This window comes from Canis lupus, chromosome 5 (assembly GCF_003254725.2).
Source record: "Canis lupus dingo isolate Sandy chromosome 5, ASM325472v2, whole genome shotgun sequence".
NCBI classification, from domain to species: domain Eukaryota; kingdom Metazoa; phylum Chordata; class Mammalia; order Carnivora; family Canidae; genus Canis; species Canis lupus.
In genome coordinates, this window is record NC_064247.1 from 14,460,222 (window position 1) to 14,485,436 (window position 25,215).

General features: G+C 46.2%; 1 long non-coding RNA gene across 1 annotated transcript; it reads left to right on the plus strand.

Annotated features, from left to right (window-relative positions):
* Positions 1-8,815: 8,815 nt before the first annotated feature.
* On the plus strand, positions 8,816-20,392 carry LOC112671200 (uncharacterized). The gene is made up of 2 exons (XR_007410634.1): positions 8,816-9,686; positions 20,187-20,392. It is a non-coding gene; the product is annotated as an uncharacterized LOC112671200 (long non-coding RNA).
* The last annotated feature ends 4,823 nt before the right edge of the window (positions 20,393-25,215 follow it).

Genomic DNA, 25,215 nt, shown 5'->3' on the forward strand with positions numbered 1-25,215 from the left:
GGCAGCACCCAGGTGGGGCACAGAGGAGACAGTTCAGGCTTTTGCACTCTCCCTCAACTGGAACACCCTTCCTCTCCCCACAACTCCCCCTTACAATCCAGCCAGGACTTTTCACCTACTTAACTCCCCTGCTCCCAGAGCAGGAGCGGCTCCAGATTCAGATGTCACTCCCTCCGGGTAATCTTCAAATCCTGGCCCTAAGAGACCCTGAATAACCTACTTGACATTTTTACATCTCTTTCCCATCTGTGAAGTGGAGAGATGCTGGTTTTTTTTTTTCCAGCTTTATAAGTTTCTTTAGGGGATCCCTGGGTGGCTCAGCGGTTTAGCACCTGCCTTTGGTCCAGGGCGTGATCCTAGAGTCCTGGGATCGAGTCCCACATCAGGCTCCTGCATGGAGCCTGCTTCTCCCTCTGCCTGTGTCTCTGTCTCTCTTTTTATGTCTCTCATGAATAAATAAATAAAATCTTCAAAAATAAATAAATAAATAAATAAATAAATAAATAAATAAATAAAATTTTAAAAAATAAGTTTCTTTAAATTTATTTATTTGAGAGTGAGTGAGCAAGCACAGGCAGGGTCAGAGGCAGAGGGAGAGAGAGAAGTAGACTCCCCACTGAGCAAGGAGACCAATGCAGGGGCTCAACCCTGCAGATACTTAACCGACTGAGTCACCCAGGCACCCCTTTTTTCCCAGCTTTATAGAGATATATCTGACAAACAACATTCCATAATTTTAGGGTATTTAATGTATTGATTTGATACATTTATACATAGCAAAATGATGACCACCACAGCATAAGCCAACACACCTCCTTCCTGTCACGTAAGTACCATTTCTTTTTTGTTGTGAGAACATTTAAGATCTACTCTCTTGGCAACATTCAAGCATATAACATAGTATTATTAACTCTAATCACTCTATTGTAAATTCGAGCCTCAAAGCCTGTCAATTTTTATTATTGATATAATTTGACATATATTAGTTTCACGTGTATGAAATAATGATTCAATACTTGCATATATTGCAAAATGACCACCACAATAAGTCTAGCTAACCTCCATCATCATACATAGTTAACAAAAATAATCTTTTTCTTACAATGAGAACTTTTTAAGATCTACTCTCTCAGCAACTTTCAAATATACAATATGACATTCTTAACTATGGTCACCGTGCTATACTTTATAGCCCCAGGAAAAAATGGAGGGTTTGGTTGCAGCGCCAGGGGCAGGGGAGAAAGAGAATCCCAAACAGACTCCATACTCAGCACAGAGCTCAATGCAAGGCTGTCTCATGACCCCAAGATCATGACCTGAGCTGAAATCAAGAGTTGGATGCTTAACCGACTGAGCCACCCAGGTGCCCCAGAATGGAGGGGTTTTTTAATGGTACTTAGTTCATAAGGTCATTTTGAAAATCAAAGAAGAAATTCCACATAAAGCAGCTCAGTGCAGTGACTGGCAAACAGGCCAGATTCAAATACACACTTCGGTAGTTTTTGTGGCTTGCTCCTCTGCCTGGCTGGGTGGGAAGTAGGATATTGAGGCGTTACCCTTCCAGAAATGAGAGACGGAACCAGGCATAGAGAGGCCTGGGAGAACTGAACAGACCAGTGGAGGAAAGGAGAGGAGGTGAGTTTAGGCCTGGGACTCTCAACCTCCCATGAAAGAGACTACAGGGTCTGGTGGCCCTGAATTCTAATCACAGTTCTGTCCCCAACTGGCTGTGTGACCTTAGGCAGGTTACTTGACCTCTCTCCATCCTAGCTTTCCCTTCTATGGAGTGGAGATAGTGATATTAAACTAGGGACAACTATCATTGCCTGACCTGCTTGCCACACCCTGCCAAGTGAAAGGGCAGTGTTCCATGCACACATGGCTGGGGTCTCCCTCTTCCTCGGAACTTTGAACTAACAGACACAGCAGGACATGTCAATGGCTCGTGGGGGCTAAGAGTGAAAGGCCGTGTGATGTTGGCTGAGGCTGCCACCACAGCTTTGTTCCAGTAGGACTTGGAAGCAGAAATCTCAGTGGCCTGTGCAGCCTGGCTGGTGCAGAGGGGAATAGCTGGCAGAGAGAAGCCAAGGTGGCAGAAAGGCCACCTTTCTGAACCTTTATAGGCAGAGCCATCTTGATGAGCACCCCCAATGCCCCAATCTCTGGGTATCTAGGCAACAAACACCTTTGTCACCCTGAGGTCAGAAAAGTTGTACCTGGAACATGTATCCTGCTCAAAGGCTTATCTTGAAATGAAAGCATTAGTCCAGGGGTACTTGCTACTGGTATGACAATGGTGTGGAGAACCCCGCACAGGTATAGGGAATCTCAGGAAGCCCCTCCATCCTGCACCATGGCCTAGCAGGCTGGGATGACCCCAGGGATCCCACGTGGCTCAGGGCACATGGGGGTGAGCAGCTGAACTTACCGAGCCCTCCCCACCTCTCTTCTCAGCACACCCAGCCAGTCTTGGGCACCTGCAGACGCCCCAGCAGTGGCCGATCAAGGTCAGGTGGATATACCCACAAGATGGCACAGCCAGGGCTGAGGGTGGTGGCAGAAGCCACAGCGGCAGCACACCTGGGAGGTGCAGCTTAGCATCATCTAGGTGAAGAAAACAGCCCTGGAACCTGAATGCCTGGCTTTGACCTTCTGTGTGACCTGGAGCAAGTCACATACCTTGATCTGTCTCCTGGCAATAAAACAAGGATGATAGCAGAACCTACTTCTGAGGGTGGAGAGGAGATGTAGAAAGAGACCAGAGGTCACCACGGGCCAAAGTCAGGAGGAGGCAAAAGCCATGGAGGAGACAGACCACAAATGATGCAACTGGCACCCAGAAGAGAAGCAGCCAGAAGGAAACGCTGGGCTTTGCTACAGGGCACGTGGAGGCAGGCCTGGTGCTGGGGCTGGGCATCCCCTAGCCACTGTCTCTGGACCCCCCAGCACCATCTTCCCTACTCCATGCACTACCCTGCAGCACACCTGCACCCCATTCTTTCCCACCCACGCTCAGGCTCTCGCTCCTCAGAGAGGCTCCCCAAGCTGTCCTCATCAGCCACAACTCTCTTCTCACATTCTAACAGCTTTCATCGTGACGTCAGAATTACAGGGAAACCCTGCAAGCACAGCACAGCTGGCTTTTCCTCCTGTCCTCCAGACACTTGCTACCGCTGTCCAGGAATGAGGGCAAGTTCAAGCTCATGTCTTTGGGGACGGAGACAGGATGTCGGAGAAGTAGTAATCTCATGATGATCTAGAACCTTATCATTTCAGTACAAGTTCAGGTATAGTATAAGCTTCACTCTCTCTACTTTCTGCGACAAAAAGAAGATTCCTTTTTTTTTTTTAATTTTTTATTTATTTAAGTAATCTCAACACCCAGTGTGGGGCTCGAACTCACGACCTTGAGATCCAGAGTCACATGCTCCTCCAACTGAACCAGCCAGAATTCACTCTTTAAATTCAGGGTTTTTTTTTTTTTTTAAGATTTTATTTACTTATTAATGAGAGACACAGAGAGAGAGAGAGAGGCAGAGACACAGGCAGAGGGAGAAGCAGGCTACATGCAGGGAGCCTGACTGTGGGACTCGATTCCGGGTCTCCAGGATCAGGCCCCGGACTGAAGGCGGCACTAAACCACTGAGCCACCCAGGTCACCCTAAATTCAGAGTTTTCTTTATTTCAGCTCGCAAAATACAAGGCAAGTCTCCAAACTAAAAATGTATTAATTTCACAGTATTCTTATACTATGCAGGTTTATGACCTTTTACTTTTAAAATCATTTCCTATGACTTTTAAAATGACTTCACAAAGGAGCCCTTCAGTTAAGGGTCTGCCTTTGGCTCAGGTCATGATCTCCAGGTCCTGGGATCAAATCCCATGTCAGGCTCCCCACTCAGCAGGGAGCCTGCTTCTCTCTCTTCCCTGCTCATGATCACACTCACTGTGTCTGTCGCTATCTCTGTCACTCTCTCAAATAAATAAAATCTTCCTAAAAATTAATAAAATAAAATAAAAAATGACTTCACACAGGGCATCTGTCAAAAGTTCTGGATTGGGCTGCCTTGCTGAGAGCCTTGCCACAGCTCTGAACCTTTATAGGCAGAGCAAAGGTACTTAAGGCATTTAAAAAATTACTTTACAAAGAACTTCTTCTAGGGACACAAACATGCTTACCCAATCCCTCCTTTTCTTGCTGATGCTAAGAAACCATGTTTCCAAGCCAGAACTGTTTTAATAGACTTAATCCTCCTGCCTTCACAAATGCACAGCCTGCCCCATTATCAACATGCTCCACCAGATAATTCACTTTTCATTAACCTCACAGGGAGGTGATCTCTCATTTCATAACTGGATTATCTGGAACACACTTATCACAAAACTATGAGGACTGAATCTTTTTTTTAATGTTTTTTTTAATTTTTATTTATTTATGATAATCACAGAGAGAGAGAGAGAGAGAGGCAGAGACATAGGCAGAGGGAGAAGCAGGCCCCATGCACCGGGAGCCCAACGTGGGATTCGATCCTGGATCTCCAGGATCGCACCCTGGGCCAAAGGCAGGCACTAAACCGCTGCGCCACCCAGGGATCCCATGAGGACTGAATCTTACCGCACTTACTCAATACTTGGACTGTCTGCCTCCTGCAGTGGGATGTGCATTCACAAGGGAGGAGCCCAGTGTGGGCTGCTCAGTGCTGCATCCCAGAGAGCCTGCACAATGCTTCCCAAGAGCGGGAGCTTGGGGCGCCTGGGTGGCTCAGTGGTTGAGCATCTGTCTTTGGCTCAGGTCATGATCCCGGGGTCCTGGGATTGAGTTCCACATCACGCTCCCCACGGGGAGCCTGCTTCTCCCTCTGCCTGTGTCTCTGCCTCTCTCTTTGTGTCTCTCATGAATAAATACAAATCTTTAAAAAAAAAAAAAAAGAGCTTAACTTGAGGAAATCAGTAAGACTCTCATAGAAAGAGGGAACAAACTACAAATCAGCAAGCTTAACCAGGTAGCTAGCCACCAGGGCCACACCACTTACCCTCAGCATAAAGAGAGACCTAGGGATCCCTGGGTGGCGCAGCGGTTTGGCACCTGCCTTTGGCCCAGGGCGCGATCCTGGAGACCCGGGATCGAATCCCACGTCAGGCTCCCGGTGCATGGAGCCTGCTTCTCCCTCTGCCTGTGTCTCTGCCTCTCTCTCTCTCTCTGTGACTATCATAAATAAATAAAAATTAAAAAAAATAATAATAATAATAAAGAGAGACCTAGACCCAGAAGATAACCACCCATTAGACCCTTAGCAACCCCGCCCCAGCATTCTGTGATCACAGGCTTCCAAGAAGTCCAAACGGCAAGACTACATTCTCTCTTATTCTAGAATACTCATGCACCTCTCAGCCCCTGGGGGAGCTACTACAAGGTCTGCTGCAAACAGCTCTGCTCTCCCCTCACCTAGAAAGGCTGGGGAAGGGCCAGGTTCCTGAGGCCCCACCTCCTTGCTATAATTTATGGAGAGTGCCCCTCAGGAAGGAAACCATAGCCAAGGACCTGCAGAGAAACAATAACTTAATGAATTAAGCTCCATTTGCATGGTTTGGGTCCCCCTCCCCCCTCCCTTTGTCACAACTGTATCTTGATTCCAGGGGTGAGTCTCTGGCGGGACCCCCAATTAATAAACTGTCTGGTTTCTGAACAACTTGAAAAAGAAATTTAAATTTTCTTTTCCTAAAGGAAAGAAAAAAAGAACCCAAGATGCAACAATGGGGACCTTGTCCTGATGGACGGCCCCATGACCTTATGTTGCTGCCCAGAGAGAACACCCCAAAGTCCAGGAAAACAGCCGGAGGATGGTCACGAATCAAGCTTCCTGCTGTTGGATGTGTTTATCTCTTGTACAAGCTTGTTACCTGAGGAAGCTGTCCTCTCAGGACCTCTTCCAGGACAGGAGAGGTTGAGAAAGATGATCTCTGTTACATACAGAGGGAGGGTCGGACCGGGCCCCAGATGGGGGTGGATGGGGCAGGGGTCCTCCAGCCGAAGAAGCAGCAGCCCTTGAACCTGGCTCGGGGGTTGGGTTCATGTTATCTCTCGTGCTTATTTCTCCACTGTCATCCCTGAATCTGGAGCAATATTTCATCCAATCTTGATTCAGGCGTGTTTAGATACGGAGGTAGTGATCCCAAGTTCCAGCTCAGACTGGGCAGCCACCTAAAGCCAGCAGGGTGTGGCCACAGAGCTCTTTAGTGGCAGAGCCAAGGGGAGCAGCAGCTCAGGAAGCCACTGAGACTCCAGAATCCCATCCCATCCATAAGTGGGCGTTTCCCTCTACCCTGCCAACCCTGCCGAGCTGGGATTTGACTGTACTGAGTCAGCCAGTCCCTAGATCCACAGCTTCCCAGCGTCTAGATAGGTTCCCTGATTTCCCCCACCTCCCCGGGGTCCCATCACCCAGAGCCTTCGCCCACTCCACACTCCCAGTGGCAGAGGGGTGAACGCCCGTCCCCGCCGGGGTCTCCCTTGGTGGGAAATCCTCCCATCTCTCCTTCCTGGCCAACTCCACTCTGCCTGCACAGCAGATCTGCAGTCACAGACGGGATCCTAAAGAGTATGTTCCCCTCCTGGCAGCTCTCCCACTGTGGGATGGGTGCATGCCAACAAGGTTACATACGGAATGTGAACTGGATTTTCCACTGGCTTCCACTAGACACGCAGAGATGTGTTGTTTCCCTGCAAGACAGGAGGGCCGGCCAGCAGGGTCTGGGGGTGGGAAAAGAAGGAAGCAAGGCTACATGGGGATCTCATTACCCCAGGATGTGGTTTTAATTCCACCCTTCCCTCGCAGCCTCTACCCTCCCACCCCCTCCACTCCCGGTTTATTAAAGACTCCAAATTAAATATACTTGACATCATTGCAACATGGAGACCCTGGCTAAGTTTCCAGGGACTGTGGGGAGGAGAGAAAAGCAAACTGTCAGGGCGCATGCGAACAACACAGCGCCTTCCTCCAGGCTGCACGGCAGGGCCTGGGCCAGCACTGGACCGGCTCCCCAGGCTGTCATCCCCTGAGCAATCAGGTCCCTCGGGAGCCACCATCACTCCAGTGCAAGCATTTCCTGCAAGGCCAGGCTGGCGCCCTGCAATTCTATCCGAAGGTTCTCCTGACCTCCAGGCCACTGAGCTCCTCCACACCTTCCTTCCTGCTTTCCCCTCCTCACCCTCACTCTGCCCACCTTTTGTCCCACCTGCTGGATTCTTTCCCTTCCTCCCAGGCCCAGCTCTGGTCACCTCTCCTTCACAGGCCATCAGGGCCCCAGGTGACCTACAGGAGCCCCCTGCTGGCCCCACCCACACAGCCTTCTGTGTCTTCCCTCCTCTCCTTCCTCCTCCCTACATCCAAGCATCTCTCAGGACAAAGGCTCCTCAGCAACTCCCCTGACCCTGAATCTTCTAGAAGACTGGCCCAGGGGCATTTCTCCAGGGAATGGTCACTGTGTGTGAGCTCCTCAGCTCCAGTCTCTGCTGTTCCCCCCATTCTCAGGAAGAGGACCATGGCCTTCATGGCACCGTCCCCATCTTTCCGCCCTCTCTGAGGGGTGCAGGGCCAGTAACTGCCACCCCTTCCTTGGCCTCCATGACAGGCCTCTCCAGCCTTTCTTCCTGCTTCTCTGGACACTCCTTTTCTAACTCCTTTTCAGACTCTTCTCCTCAGTCAGCCCCTCAAGTATGCTGTTCTCCAGAGTTTTGTCTTAGACCTCTCTTCTCATGCCACCCCCCTCCCAGGTCCCCTTGAATCTAGCCCCTGTTCCCCTCTACCTCTCCATGCCGAGGAGGTACCTGACCTGGAGTCTGTGCCATAGGACCTGATGCTCCAGTTGTCCCCACAATGGCCCCCAGTCCTCCATCCCACTTGGTATTCATGACTTGGTAATGCAGTCTCCCCCCAGCTCGTGCCCAGAGATTCTGCCCCTGCCACCGCCCTGTCCACCCTCCCCTGGCTACCACAGTCATATAGCTAGGGAATGTGGGGACATTATTTTATTGGAAGCTTAGGTGCCAGGCACTATGCCAAAGCACTGTCTCATGTGCCAGTCCATTTAATCTTCTGATGACTCTGCACATTACATCTATTTTTATTTATGAGGTAAACTGAGGCTCAAAGAGCATAAGAAACCCGCCCAAGTCTTTTTTTTTCTTTTTTTTTTTTTTTTTTTAGATTTTTAAAAATATTTTTTACTTATTTGAGGGAGAGAGATGGTGAGGGCAAGGGATTGAATCTTAAGCAGACTCTATACTGAGTGTGAACGCCAATGTGGGGCTCAATCTCAAGGACCCTAAGATCACAGCCTGAGCTGAAACAAAGAATCATACACTTAAGATTGAGCCCCCCAGGCGCACCAAACCTGCCCAAGTCTTAACACCACTAGAGACAGAGCTGTGTTTGGAGCCTGGGTCGGCCTACCTTCAGTGCCTCTGCCCCATGCCTTCCTACCTGCTCCCACAAATGCAAATCTGATCTCACCAGTCCGTACCTCCTCACTGCACTCCAGACAAAATCCACTCTCCACAGGATGGTGTTCAAGACCATCCTCAAACTGCCCCAGCCCACCTTCTCCCTTACCCAGATGGAATGGCCAGGCTTGCTCCACAAGCTGAGATGTTCCTCCCTATAGCTTCTGTACATTCAGCTTCCTCTCCTCTCTGTCCAGAAAACTCCTCGTCCTTTAAGACCAGCAGGGAGTTGCCTTGCCTGGGAAACACCACCCGCCCCCCATCTCCCCAGGGTGAAGTGGCCATCTCTCTGGACCTCCCAGAACACTCTGTGCTTGCTGGGAGCTGGCACTCCCCACACTGCCTCGTAATTGTTTGTTTAATCTCAAAAAGTGTCATTTTTCAGCTCTGTAGCCCCGGGGACAGACAAGAAGGGCCTCGGGAAGAAGCAGAAGAACCAAATGAGCATCCAAGCCAGATCTGCTCAAAGTGGGGGTCCCAAACCAGCAGTGGTAGAGTAGAAGACTGCTGCTCCATCCCATCTCAGACTCTGAGGATCACACCCTCTGGAGGCAGAGACTGAGGCTAGCACTCTGCATCTTCAAGAAGCTCCCTCAAAAGATTCTCACACCCAGTGAGACTTGAGAATCTCTGATCTAGACCGGTGCTTGGCCCAGATCCTTACCAGGCCAGCCTCAGTGGGATCAGATACTCAGCTGCTACCTGCTTATCCACAACCAGGAAGATTATTTCCCAAACTGTTTCATGTCAGGACAAAGTAACGTTTGGGGGCTCTCTGGAGTAAACAAAGCTGCTCAGAGCTGAAGGTAAAAGTAAAAGGCCCAGGAGCTGAGAGGCCCTGGGCTCCACCCAGCTGAGGAAGTCAACACCTCAGCATATCTGGAGCTCACTCCTGACACTGGCTCAGGAAGCTCTGCTAAGAGCTACCAGCAGGCACAGGCGGCCAGGCCCAGCTGTCCGGCACTCACGTGGGTGCTGGCTCTGACAAGCTCCGATGAAGCCCTGGGGAGTGATGGCCATGGTCAGCCACAGCTCAGACAGCAGTGTGGACCTCCACAGCTCAGGACCATCCCCACTGCAGGAGATTAACTCAGGGTCTCCCGGCCCTGGGCAGCACACATAGGGGAAGAAAAGTGAGAGCTCCACGTGTCCCCTACTGGACTCAAGACTTGTGCTCTCCAAGGTAAGCAGGGTCCATCCCTCCAACCCCCCCCCAACCTCCCCCCCTGGACATGGGACCAGTAAAGCCAGAAGTGACCTGTGAGTAGGGATACTGAGCTTTCCCCTGCCAGAGGGAGGCTGCTACCGGGACTTGATATACTTCCAGAACCTCCTTACTCAGTGAAATGCTTAATGAAATAAATGGAGGGAGGGTTTGGCAAGTCAGCCAGGTACTTGAGGCTACTGTGAACTCTGACATCATCCTTCAAAGCTCCTAAGTGCCAGGCAGGGCATATTCTCTATGGCCCCACACCCATATGCTGACCTTTCCAGAGGGCTGGAGAAGTACCGAAAATATACTTTGTAATATATTAAGGAGGAACTGCAAGCTGGAAGACTCTTTAAATTATTGAGTCTTTAGATAAGGAGCCTATGCCCTGAATGCTCCTAAGTGCTGAGCCTCTGACTAAAAGATGTATCTGGGGTGTTAACAAAAGAATTCTTATAATGTACTTTAGAAAAAAATCACCTTTCTCCCTTGGGTTCCACCAGTCAACAGGAGAATCTGTATTCTAAGCAGCAGCTTGGGACCCCTGAGTAAAAGTGTCACTAACTGAGGAAAGGTCCACAATGCCTAGCTCAGCACGAAGCATAAAGTGACATTCAACAATTTGTAAACTAATGGTCAGTGGGTAGATGGATGGATGGATGGATGGACAGATAGATGATGGTGAAGTAGCTTACCCTTTGGGAGATTTCCTTCCCAGAAGAGTCAAATCACTGTGGACAACACCTTCTAGATATCCCTGCCCACCATTAGGACATGGGCAGAGACTGGTTCAGCTGCCAGGCCACTAGGCAGCATGTAGGGGACGTGGAAGGAAGGATTACAGACGATCCCAGGTCTACATGTATTTATTAATATAGCATTTTGTTATGTTTTTTTTTCTTTTGCCCACTACCTACCTCCCTCTGCTAGGAGGCACTACCAAACAATTGAGCCACAAGGGCCTTACAGACCATCTGGTTGGAGGAAGCAGAGTAGCCCTCACACATGTTTCTTTTGGCCTCTACAGCCACTTAAAATTTTATTAATATGTCAAAATCAGATTATATATAAAAATATAGATTTTTGTTTTTCTTGGAAAAAAACCCAGAAGATCTGGCAATATATTTGCTAGCAACATTGGACAGGCTTGGGGAGGAGGCTGCCATGTTAGGGGTATGCTCTGCAGTGTCACACAAGTCCCCACCCTGCTCCATGGCCACTCTGCCTGGTTCAATCACCTAACAGTTTCTGCCTGCCTGGTCCCTAAGATGTGTCAGCCCTATGCACAAATCCAACACCCTCACTCTTACAGAAGCCCAGAGGGCACACGATCTAAGTTCACACAAGAAGCTGTTGGCAAGGGCAGGGACAGGAACCCTAGTGACTACTAGTTTGTCAATGTGTGGCATAGCCTGGGTCTTCTAAATACTACTGAATAAATGAATGTGTAAATTAATTCAATGTCCATTTTTTCCCCAACTAACCTAACCTTCAAGTTTGCCCCATCTGTGCTGTTCCAGCTCTGCCATCCATGCCCCACTCAAAGCAACCACCCCAGGAGCTACCCAGACCAGAACTCTCCTGTCAAGCTCTGTGCCCTGGCCTTGCTGAGACGTGCTGGCTAAGTTTGTCCCTATTATCTATAATGTCCCTATTATCTATTGTCACATCCAAGTGGAGGATTTTCCTCATTTTTTTTTTTTTTTGGTTGCCCAGCATCTTTCTCCTCCAGTAATGGTCTCTCAATACATCCTCCTCCCTAAGGGAAAGAGACCCTGGGTCCCTATTAGGTAATCAGAGCCCCAGCACCTGAAGTTAACATAATCCCTGGATTATTCAGTTACATGAGCGAACAAATTGTCTTTCTTGCCTAAGCCACATTGGGACAGGTCTTCTGTCATTTTGCAACATAAAGAGCACTCCTGGGGATGGGGGTGGAGGGCACTCTCCCCAAATATTCTCCTCCAAAGAATGAAGGGTATACTCATCTGGTTGCACGTGATGGACACCAAGTGCCATGCACTGAGCTTTCTCTCAGCAAATAAGACCTCCTGCTCTGTGCTAAGTACTGAGCTACCAAGATGATGAAGACATACAGCAGTCACAGCCCAGTGAGTAACACAGACAAATATCCTCCTGGAAAAGTGGGGACAATTCAGCAGGAGAGGGTGCTTTTCTAAGAACTGTCTAAAGGAGTTTAGACTACTCAAAAGTAACAAATGCAGGAATTAAAAAAAAATGTTTCCAACATAAAAATCATAGTCACTTGAGGCGTCTGGGTAGCTCAGTCGGTTAAGCGTCCAACCTTTGATTTCAGTTCAGGTCACAATCTCAGAGTCCGGGACGGAGCCCCACGTCAGGCTCCACGCTCAGCAGGGAGTCTGCTTGAGATTCTCCCCCTCCCTCACCCTCTCCCCTGTCCCACTCACATTCTCTCTCTCTCGCAAATAAATATTTAAAAAATATAATAATACTCATTTATTTATAATTGAAAGCACCAAAAAGTATACTCATTTTAAGTCACCTAAAGGTTTACAATGCCGTTAGCATTTCTGTGTTTCTTTCCAGTTTTTTCTTTGCATAATTTTTTTAAATTTTATTTTGTTAAGAACACTTCACATCAATCTACCCTTTTTCTAAAGTTATTTATTTATTTATTTATTTATTTATTTATTTATTTATTTATTTATGAGAGAGCACATGACCAGGCAGAGGGGCAGAGGCAGAGGGAGTAGCAGGCTCCCCGCTGAGCAGGGAGCCCAACACAGGGCTCGATCCCAGGACCCTGGGATCATGACCTGAGCCGAAGGCAGGTGTTTAACTGACTGAGCCACCCAGGTGCCCCTCACATAGATCTACCCTCTCAACAAAATTTTGAGTGTACACTATTATTGACTGTATTGATGTCCATTTCATACAGCGGATCACTAGAACTTAGCCTGCATAACATAACTTATGTTCCTGGGTTAGTAACTCTTTGTTTCCCTCTCCCTTCAATCCCGGGCTACCACCATTCTACTCCTTGTCTCTGAGTCTGACTACTTCTGATAGGTCATATAAGTGGAATCGTGCAGTATTTGTCTTTCTGTGACTGGCTTATTTCACTTAGGATAGCATCCTCCAGGTTCACCCATGTTATAGCTGAGTGCAAAATTCCCTTCTTTCTAAGGGCTCTGTAATAGCCCATTCTACGTATATAACACATTTTCATTCTACATTCATCTGTTGCTGGACACTTAGGTTGTCTCCACACCTTGGCTACTGTGAATAATGCTGAAATGAACATGGGAGCACAAGATCTCTTTGAGATCCTATTTTATTTCCTCTGGATATATACCCAGGATTGGGACTGTTGGATCTATTTTTAATTTTTTGAGGAACCTCCATATTGTTTTCCATAGCTGGCTACACCAGTTTGCATTCCTACCACCAGGGTTCCAATTTCCCCACATCCCTGCACAGTTTTTCTTTTTTGGATTCCTTAAACATTAAACATTGTGATCCTAGCTCCTTCCTCTCAACCTATGATGCCTGAGATAGAGGCCTGTTTTCTGAAGCCAACCTCTGCAGAGTGGGGGGGGGGGCGGGGGGGGGCGGGAAGAGTGAATAGCTCACACACACCACAGGTGGAAGGAAACAAGCCCCATATTGGGTGGTGGTATTGGAGAAACAACTATTCCACAGGCTTTCTCTGCATCCTACTTTCATTCCCTAAGCAGCAAACGCAACAGAAAACCTTCCCACACCTTGCTCCTCTGTGGCTAACATGATGCACTGGAGTTTGATCCCACTGGGCCATGCTTTATTGGCAAGCAGGCCACTGAGACAGGTGTGGCATCCCCTCTTGTCCATTGGCCGTGTCCTCATTCCTTTCTTGAGCTTCAAATCTAGCTTTTATCAGAGAATCTGATATAGGGGATTATAGGCAGGATATAACCGTATACATTCCAGTTTTCCTGGGGCAGCTCCAGTTTATACCTGTTCTCCTGGCATAATTATTAATAACATCTCTTTTCACTCAAAAGTACCCCAATGTGATCAATAAATTATAAGATCCTTGTGCAGATTAAGAAAATACACACTTATCTTCTGAATGGCTGGTATAATCTCTGACAGTATAGGGGAAGGCGAGAGAGACTATTTGGGGCCCCAAACCTTCCCAGATGGCATAAGTGCTCTGGCTCATCAATCCCTGGGCTTAGCAAAAGTCCCCACAGAAGGCTCCAGGCAAGTAAGCAGAAGGACAGTCCTGCAGGGAGATATCTCAGGGAAGACACTGATCTGCGAAGCCATCCCCCAGCTGCCAGCAGGCACCTGCTCAACCTCACACCTCCAATACCCCCTCACTCTTCATCTTCCATGTCCTGTACCTCCAGATTGGCTCCCCAGGTACCCCACTCCCTGTTCTGCCTTTGGAGTTTCTGGCTAGGACTAGATTGGTCACACTGACCATTCACACCCCACTCTGCTACACCTCACAGGGCTCTATCTCAGCAGTCTTCCTCGATTACAGTTCAGACCCCAGCTTTCCTGTCCAGCCCCACCTGGGACCTCCCAGCTCTAGAGACCCGGACATTGGACAAGACTGTAACTCCAACAGTTTCTCTTCTGAAATGCCACCCCTTGCCTGCTTTTAAACTCCTCCCCCATCTTTTAATATTTTCCACTGGCTCCTTCCCTTCACCATTAGACCTTCATATGTTTACTCGTTCATTTCTTTGATGTTAATTAGGATCCTGTCAGGGTACCAGACAGAGGACATAAGTCTCCCCCCCCCCCCCCGCTTTGCTTGTCACCACTGTCCCTTATCACTCTACTCTCCTTCTTAACCTAACCTTGCCAGGAAATGAGCTGTTTATAGTTCCCATTGACTTGCTCCGACCTGCAGTCTTCAACCCCACTGATATTCTAAAACTGCCCCTGTCATGTTCTCCAGTAACCCCCTGGTTGCCAACTCAGGAACTGTCCCCAGCCTCCCGGCCTGGACACCACTGGTGCTGTTAACACCCCCATTTTCTTCTCCTGGTGACCTGGACACAGCCTCTCCTGGGCTCTTCCCTCTCCTCTCTAACTTCTTTCCGCATCCCACTTCCACCCACCCATGATCTCCCATGTGTCCTGAGAGTATACTGATCTAGTCCCTGGCATTGATTTCATTTTCTGATCCAGCTTCAGATCTGTACCTTCAGGAAGGTGGCAGGCCCACCTTTGCCCCTTGCGGTTTGTACACAAAGCTCCTCGGAGACATTCTCACCATGTTCCCTTGGAGCTTTATAAAACTCAGAAGGGAAACCAGTGTCTAGTCATAGCCAGAAACTCCAAAGGTAAATACAAAAGAGTCTATCATATAAGCACTTACCTTACATAAATTCAAATCTCTGAGCTCCACCAGAGGGCAAAGTGCAAAAGCATGCAGTATGGGCAATTATGCTCACCATCCCACCCAGTAAGTGTTTGCCCCACAGGGAGTCTGTGAGACCAGAGACCTGACTCTGCTCTCATTGTGTGCCTCTCATAGTCTGAGTATCCTGATGAGCTAAGCATCACTGTGATGTTTAAAAATAAATATCTTTCAAATGTGGCACCTATTATAAGACAATTATCTTGTCTGGTGTTCAACAGAAGAATAAGTGATCTGCTCCACGCTGGGGGAAACTGGCTATGTTGGACCATTCACACACGTGGTATGTTGCTGTTCTATCATGATTTTCTATGGGATTTGCGCCCTTTGTGTTGACTTCAGAGCAAACTAGTAAGCTCAAGAAGGATGAGACACCTCATCCTTAGAATCCAAAGCTAACTAGACAATCACAAGTAGGAAATAATCCCCTTGGTAGGAAATAATGAAAAGTCACCTAAAGAAAGCACAGGGTGAAAAAAAAAAAAAGAAAGAAAGAAAGCACAGGGTGTTGGGTATGGCAATGACTTTTTAGATACAACACCAAAGGCGTGATCCATGAAAGAAATAATTGAAAGCTGAATATCATTAAAAAGTATCTGCTCTATAATATCTTCTCATTCTCTTGAGAAGACAAGCCATAAAGAGGGGAGAAAATATTTGCAAAAAACACATCTGATAAAGGGATGTTATTCAAAATATGCAAAGAACTCCTGAAATGCAACAATACAAGAACAAACAACCCAATTAGATATGGGCCAAAGACTTTATCAGATGCCTCACCGAAGAAGATGGGCAAATCTTAGCAAATCAGCATACGAGAAGCAAACCAGCATACGAGAAGATGCTCCACATCACATGTCACCAGGGAAATGCAAAGTAAAACAACAATGAGATACCCGCTATACATCATTAGTATGCCCGAAGTCTGGAATGCTGACCTTGCCAAATTCTGGGAAGGATGTGGAGCAATAGGAACACTCAGACATCGCTAGTGGGAATGCAAAACGGTGCAGCCACTATGTAAGACAGTTTGGCAGTTTCTTAAAAAACAAAACAAATTCTTATGTATTGATCCAGCACTCATGCCCCTTGTTATTTACCAAAGGAGGTGAAGACTTATGTCCACACCAATACCTGCACATAGATGTTAACAGCAGCTTTATTCATAATTGCCAAAACTTGGAAGCACCAAAGATGTCCACCAGTACATAAGTAGATAACTAAATTTTGGTACATTCAGGCAATAGAATTTTATTCAGCCCTAAAAAAGAAAGAAATTATACAGCTGTGAAAAGACATGGAAGAAACGTAGATGCATACAGCTAAGTGAAAGGAGCCAATCTAAAAAGGCTACACATGGTATGATCCCAACTATATGACCATCTAAGGTCAAAGGTAAAACTATGGAGACAATAAAAAGATTAGTAGTTGTGGGGGCAAGAAAAGGGGGGAGTGAAGAGACGGCACAGACCATTGTTAGGGCAGTGACACTATTACATACAATACTACAATAGTGGATACATGTCATTGCATTTTTCAAAACCTATAGGATATACACCACCAAAAGTGAATCCTAATATGAACTACGGACTCTGGGTGACAATGACGTGTCAATGTGGTTCACCAATTATAACACATGTACCACTCTGATAGGAGATGTTGATAATGGGGAGAGGCTGTGGTGGGGGGGAGTGGGAGATAAGAGATATATGGGAAATCTCTCCTCCTCCTGTTCAATTTAGCTGTGAACCTAAAACTGCTCTAAAGAATCGTCTATTTGAAAAAAAAAAAAAGAAAAAGAAACCTCTGGGGTGATATGGAGATATTTCCAGTGAGCTTGGTTTAGAGTGTGGCACCAGCAAGAAAAGAGAGTTGTCTGAGCTCTGGGCCATAGAGGTACAACTGCCAGCAAAGAGGCACATGCTTCCACATAGAGAATAGAGAATCAGGCTGGTCCCCCACTCCAATCCTCCCATGGAGAGTCTATGAGAGGGACTTTCTATAAAGCCACCCTCATTGTAGCCTGCCCTTTGTCACATGAAACAGGACCTGTCTTAGGGGTGCACATTCACTGTGCACTGTGCACTTCTAAATCACATCCTCTATTGAGGTTTTTGGGGTTTTGTAGGAGAATCAGGTATGATCAAATTAGTCATAATCCCATTTAATAATATACTATTGCTGATTCATGCGTGCCTCTTTGTTTATTGTAGTAACATAGGTATTATTGCCACTTGCCTGTTACCCAAGAACTACAGTTACAGTAACTTATACTGATCTATGGAGCTCCTTCCCATTGCATCGTCCTGATTCCCCTCACTCCTACCAGAAGCAACCCTAACCTGAATTTTGTGCTTGCCATTTCCTCAATTTTTATTGCAAATATGTGTAACAATGTACTCTTCCGTTCTGTTTGATTCTGGATTTTACAAAAAGGGTATCATACTGTACGTAGTCCTGTGTGATCTGCTTTTTCACATTTTTACCAAAATTTATCCATGGTGAACATACCTCACTTCATTCATCTGCCCCACTACATGATTACCATCGTAGGAATATACCACATTTTGTTTATCCATTCATCCATTGATGGACACTTGGGTTATTACCACCTTTGGCTATCGTGAATAACAGGTGTACAATGCTTTGTCTTTTGATGAACCTGTTTTAAGTCAGGTTTATTGAGGTATAAGTTACATTCACCCTGTTTAGGTATAACATTCTAGGTATCCTGAAAACACGGGAAGTCATACCATACTCAAGATAGAGCATTTTCATCCAAATACTTCTTGTTGGTCCTCTTAGTGGTCAATCTTATCCCTAGAAACCTCCTGGCAATCAGTATCTGTTCTCTGCCCCCAGAGCTTTGCCTTTTCCAAAATGTCATAAAAAGTCATCATAGCTATTTGAGGAGGGCTTCTTTTCTTTGTCATAATGCATTTGAGACCAAACCCACATTATTGCCCATATCAGCAGTTCTTGTCTTATCATCCAGTACTGTTCCATTATATGCATGTGTCCATTTTTGGTTTATCCACTGGTTACAGTTTTCTTTGTTGAGGGACATCTGGATTGTTTCCAGCTTGGGGCAATTAAAAACAAAGCCACTATCAACAATCACATAAAGGGGCACCTGGGTGGCTTGGTTGTTAAGCATTCGACTCTCGATTTTAGCTCAGGTCATGATCTCAGGGTTGTAGGATCGAGCCCCACGTCCGTTCCACGTGGCACCTGGGGCCTGCTTAGGACTCTCTCTCCCTCTACTCCCTCTGCCCCTCACCACCCTCCCCTCTCTAATGTGAACATAAGTTGGGTTTGGGGTTTTTTAAGACTTAAAGAGCAGTTTTAGGTTCACAGCAGAATTGAGCAGGAAGGACAGAAATTCCCCCCAACCTGCCCCTACACATGCACAGCCTCGCCCATGAGCAACATCCCCCATCACAGTGGTACAGTTGTTACAACCAATGAACCCACATGGACACATTATCATCACCCAAAGCCCCATAGTTCACAATAGGTGAACCTAAGTTTTTTATCTCACTTAGGCACACACTTGGGGTGGAATTCCTGCATTATCTGGTGAGTGTACACTGAACTTTAATAAAACTGCTGAATTGTTTTCCGAAGCAGCTCTACCATTTTGCACTCCCATCAGCAATATATGCATTTCCATTGCTCTGTATCCTCATCAGCACTCGGGATTTTGTTTCATTTTTGCTCCTCTAATAGGTTTGCGTGGTATCTCACTGTGGTTTTAATTTGCACCTGCCCAATGATTAATGATATCAAGCATCCTATGTTGATTATCTATATATCTTCTTTGGTGAAGCAATTGTTCAAATCTTTTGCACATATTTTTAATTGAGCTGTTTGTTTCCTTGTTATTGTGTTTGAGAGTTTTAGATTCTAGATACAAGTTCTTCATCAGATAAGTGATTTGCAGACGTTGTCTCCCAGTCTGTGGCTTATCTTCTCATCTCCTAAGCATTCTTTTTTAAACAACTTTATTGAGGTATAATTCACATCATCCAATTTACTCATTTACAGTATACAATTCAGTGTGTTTCAGTATATAACAGAGTTCTGCAGGCATCATCACAATCTCAGAGCATTTTTTCCCTTAAAAAAGAAACCCCAGGGCAGCCCTGGTGGCGCAGCGGTTTAGCGCCGCCTGCAGCTCAGGGCGTGATCCTGGAGACCCTGGATCGAGTCCCACGTCGGGCTCCCTGCATGGAGCCTGCTCCTCCCTCTGCCTGGGTCTCTGCCTCTCTCTCTAGCTGTGTCTCTATGAATAAATAAATAAAATCTTTAAAAAAAAAAAAAAAAGAAACCCCATAGTCATTAGTGGTAAATCCCATTTTCCCTTCCCTCCCCCAACCACAAGCAACCATTAATTGATATAAAATTTGCGTTTTTATATTTAGCAGAAAAGGAATTATTCAATATGTGGTTCTGACTGGTTTCTTTCATTTTGCATAAATCTTCCAAGGGATCTCCATGTTGTAATATGCATCAGCACCTTGCTCCTTATTCCCAAATAATTTTCCAGTGTATGGATCTATCACTGTGTCATCAGTGGATGGGCATTATTAACATTTTCTTTTGAAGAGCAGAAGTTTTTAATTTTGAAGAAGTCCAATTTATTAATTTTTTCTTTGACAGATCATACTTTTGGTCTCATATCTAAGAAATCTTCACCTAGCTCAAGGACAAAACAGTGTTCTTAGTTTTCTTCTTCAAGTTTTACAGATTGGGGCTTTATATTTATGCCTCTGATCCACTTTTTTAAATACATTTTTATTGTAGTAAAAATACATATAATATAAAGTTTGCCATTTTCAGCATTTTAAGGGTACAATTCAGGGGCATTGTGAGTACACTCACAATGTTGTACATCCATCACCACTATCTATTCCCAAAACTTTTTCATGCCCCCAAACAGAATTTCTGAATCCATTAAGTAATAGCTCCCCATCCCCATCCCAGGGTCTGCTAATGTAATTTCTGTCTCTATGAATTTACCTTTTCCAGATATATATATATAATTTTTTTTTTTTTTTTTTTTTTTTTAGAGAGAGAGCAAGCTTGTGCAAGCAGGGGGCTAAGAGGGGAAAGAATCTCAAGCAGGTTCCACGTTCAGTGCAGAGCCCAATGCGGGGCCTGATCTCATGACCTGAAACCATGACCTGAGCAGAAACCAAGAGTTGGATACTTAACCAACTGGACCATCCAAGTGCCTGAGATATTTCATATTAAATTAAATCATACAATATTTGTCCTTTTGTGTCTTGCTTCCTTCACTTAGCATGCTTTCAAGATTTACACATATCAAAACTCCTTATACAGTACAGTGATATCTCATTGCATGTATATACTACATCTCATTTGTTCATCTGTTTCTGGACCCTTGAGCTGTTTGGACCTTTTGGCTACTGCCAATGCTGCAGCGAGCACTGGCATACAAATATCTGAGTCCCTATTAGCAATTCTTTCTGAACAGTCTGCGCCTGTTTCTTCTAAAATAAAATGGGCATAACCTTACCTGACAGACTGCTCCCAGGGTTGTTGGAGAATTAAATGAAAAGACAGGTGGGAAAAACTTTCAAAGCTAAAAAGAACTCAACACATCCCACAGGCTTGTGAGTACTGCTGATACCATTACTACTGTAACATTCACCATAATAGCCAGCACCAAGATTTCATGAACCAGTTCCACACGCAGGAAAAGAGGAAAGTCAAACTCATCACAGTGCTCTGGGGTTTCCGGCTCTGGCAATGGTGTGGAGACACAATGCTAGCCACTTGTTCAAGTACGAGTACTGTTTTATTTCATCCCTCTGGACATATGCTACTGTAAAAACACCACCCAGTTAAGGCTCTTGAGCCATAAGCCCCAAGAAGCAGACAAACAAGCTTGTCATGTTGAGGCCAAAGTGCTCTCCTCTTTCCCCATCCCTCAATTAAATATACCACACTATTTGAATTCACTTCCTTTCAGGAAAAGAGGGAGAAGTTAAAATTCACTTTTGCTAAATGGAGGAAGTCATTGTTTTTTTGAAAATTTTTTACTGCAATTCATAGTAAAACATACAATTTACATAACAAACCAATACAAATACACACACACCCAATTTTCATAAAGCAACCCCTACCTTATTACATATAATGTCCTTTCATATTTTCTGTCCATTTTATCCTGTACTGTGATCGTCTACTTTATTTTTCTAATTATGGTCACAACCAACTGAATTGGTTTGCACCTCGGGAAACATGGGGAAGTAACAAAGGTAAAGGGTGTACCCACCTCCCTCGTGATCCTGAAGAAAGACATGAGCTTCTCCCCTGCATCTCTATGTGGATTAGATCCCCTGAATCTCTATGTGAATTACAGGTTAACAGGGAGGCAAGGGCTGACCAGGGTGAGATCTCTGATTCCGCTCCTTCTCTGAGGCAATGTCTGCCTTCCTTCCTCTCTTCTATCCTTCGAAAACTATGTATTGAGCGCCTACCATTTTCCAGGCATGGTGCTAGGTGCTGGGAATACAAAGCTAAGTGAGACTGTGAACACCACTCCAGACAGGGCAAGCACACCCCCCTCTTGGCTGCTCAGAGGCTTCATGGCTCTAAGCCCAAAGCGTCATTAAAAGAAAGGCCTCTTCCCCATCCTGAAGCTCCTTCCATGTGAGAGGGGTCCCACAACACCACCCTCCAGGCCCCCTTCCACCCTCACACACACTCCTCCCCAAGAGAGATGGAGGAACTCATCTGACTGGTGATTTGGGAAGGTACACCTGGCATGCGTGGCCTTCACGTTTCTTCTTCCCTTTCTCCTCAAATCAAACAGCCTTCCCAGGTGCATCTCTTACTGTGTCCTCCTTGCTGGAAGTTTTATAAGGGATCTGCCCAGCATTGCCTGGGACTGGGTGTATAAGTGGACAGGTCTTCCTCTGCAACTTAGTGTTAGGAAGCCCACACAGAAAGTCACAGTCTCTGGGACACCTCAGTGGCTCAGTCGGTTAAGCGTCTGACTCTTGGTTTCGGCTCAGGTTGTGATCTCATGGGTCATTATCTCATGTGTCATGAGATCAAGCTCCCCCTTGGGCTCTGCACTCAACAGGGAGTCTGCTTGAAGATTCTCTCCCGCTGCCCCTCCCCTACTTGGGTGCATGCATGTGCATGTTCTCTCTGTAAAATTAATATATAAATATTTAAAAAATAAATAAAGTTGCAATTTCCAACAACAGCTCCTTTGTATTGTGAAAGTTCATCTCGAGGCCCCAGGGTGGCTCAGTAGTTAAGTCTGCCTTCAACTCAGGTAGAGATCCCGGGGTCCTGGGATTGAGTCCCACATCAGGCTCCCTGCAGGGAGGCTGCTTCTCCCTCCGCCTATGTCTCTGCCTCTCTCTGTGTGTGTCTCTCATGAATAAATAAATAAAATCATTTTTAAAAAGAAAAAAAAAGTTTATCTCCATCTGCCTGACACCTCATCTTCATTTTCGCTGTTCCAGGATTTAGGCAAGGAAGAGGGGTACTAATCAGAAGGCCTCCCCAACATCTCCTGAGACTGAATCCCAGCCCTTCCCAATGCACGTTGCCATCCTGGCTTCTCTGTCTCTTCCTACCCCCTCTCTCCCCTTCTCAGCAGTGTTTTGCCTCACAAGCCCAACCACAGGAACCAAGTTGGCAGAGGCAGCCATCACCAATGGAGGGCAGATCAAGAAGATCCTCCAAAACAGACACAAGCGTCTTTAGTGAGCAGAGGAGGAGAGGCCATGACACATCCACAGAGCAAATTCCAGACCTCATCACATTCTGAAAGCCCGGCTGCAATCACATGACTCCTGCTTTCTGGTGCCTCCTAACCAAACCTCTTCCCTTGGCTGAGATCACTAGGCCTTTCTTCTCCACCTTCCAGGCAATCCTAAATTAGTCCCCTCTCTGTACTTTCTTTGACTCCTCCAGGCGGAGGGAAATATCCTCTAGAAGCATATTGAAACTGGTTCCCGTCACTATGGTTATAATCCAGGCATGGCTTCGATCTTCGAAATTCAGCAACATTGGCAGAAATCCCAACCCCACCTCCACCACAGGCTCTCTGGAATTCTCTGGGGGATGCGCAGGAGTAGTTTCTCTGGCCACCCTCACTTCAGTCCTGCTTCACCTGACGTGACCAATAAACAGGTGCAGTGTCCTCTCCGTTCTGCACAAAAATGACCCATGTGTGATTCTCACACACAGGCCTTTATATAGTTAGTAGATTTGACTAAAGGTTTGTAGGAGTTATGCTGTAGAGCCCAAATGATTTAAAATTAAATATTGAGCATCCTGTTCCAAGATGAATTCTATCAATTCAGTTTCCACCTTCCCATCTATTATTTGTTATTACTGTTGCCCTCTGTGATGTTGGGTGTAGGCTATAATTGTAATAATGTCCATTTAACTGCCACTGTGTATTGTCATGCTGTGTGATAGTTGCTTATTTTTAAAGGCTGTTCTCTAGAAATGGTGAGCATTTGGGAGCAATGTCTGGGCAGTCTCTGCACAGGTCTTACTATGCTCCATGTGGCAGGTAATTTTTGATATTAATGTTTTAGATCCTCCTTGCCCTCTCCCCCTTCCCCCTTCTCTTCTATTCTAGTAGATTCATGATTCCTGTTCTTCCCCACTTCTGGGAGGGCAGAGGCTGCTGGCTGTCCCCCAAAAGTCATTATCCTCTTCTTCTTGTAGTATCTGAACCTTCAAAGTTTAGCTGTGCACATAGACATCCAGAGTAAAGACGTCTGCCACCCTCCCTTGTGATTACATGTGGCCATGAACGTGTGAGAAGTGATGTCTACACCTTCCAGTTCTAGTCCTTAAAAGGAAGGGGACCCTCTTCTCCCTTCTGCTTCTGCTAGATGTGGACCTAAGGACGTAACCAGGAATGCTCTGGGATCATGAGGGTAAGAACAACATCCCAGGGGGTAAGAGAACAGAAAGCCAGAAGTGGGAATCCCCAGCCCTGTCAGCTACGAAGCCCATGCTCAAACTGGCTCATGAGATAAAAATTAACTTCAGTCTTGTTTAAGCCTCTTTATTTTGGGTTCCTTTGTTATAGCAACCAAACACATATCCCAACTGTATTAGTTTGCTAGGGCTGCCATTCCAAAATGTTACCAAGTGGCTTAAAGACCAGAAATTTTATTTCCTCACCATTCTTTTCTTTTCTTTTCTTTTCTTTACATAGGCTGAACTCCCAACCCTGAGATCAAGACCTAAGCTGAGATCAAGAGCCGATGCTTAACTGACTGAGCCACCAAGACACCCCTATTTTCTCACACTTCCACAGGCTGGAAGTCCAAGATCAAAGTATCAAGCAGGGTTGCTTTCTTTGAAGGTTGCTCTCCTGGCCTTATAGATGGCCATATTCTTTTGGTGTTTTCACATGGTCTTCTGTTTATACACGTCTAGATCCAAATCTCTTCCTTTGAGCACACCAGTCATACTGGATTAGGACCCACCCTGAAGACTTCATTTTAACTTAATTACCTCTTTAAGGTCATTCTGAGACACAAAAGGTTATGACTTCAACATACGAATTTTTAGGGGACACCATGCAGTGCATAATACTAACTAATACATTTTTCTTCCTGCCTTCTGTTTTCGCCTGAGTGAATATGCTAGGTATCCATGAGGGGGAGGAGAAATGCTTAGAAGCACACAGTCTCCAGAACCAAAAAGTGATTCTCCTAAGCTAGAGAGGCAAAGGGCAGGAAGCACATCCTGCTCCCCAGGAGCTCCCCAACAGATGACCAGGCATGAGATTCCTATACGCTGAGCGTGAGCTCCAGGGACCCAGCAGAGCAGGCCTGAGGAGCCTCAGCAGCATGGAGAACAGATGGACAGCTGCCAACAGCACCACGGCTCTATGTGAGACCTGGGACTTTGTATTACCTTGACTCAGGAAGGGGCCAGGATAACAAAGAGGCATTTACCACCAAATCAGCAGAATTGAGGCCTAGAGCCCTTCTCTCTCAAGAAAATAAACAAATGCATCATTTCTTGCATATCTGAGTTAATTAACTAAAATCAGTGTATCTGGGGGCACATGGGTGGCTCGGT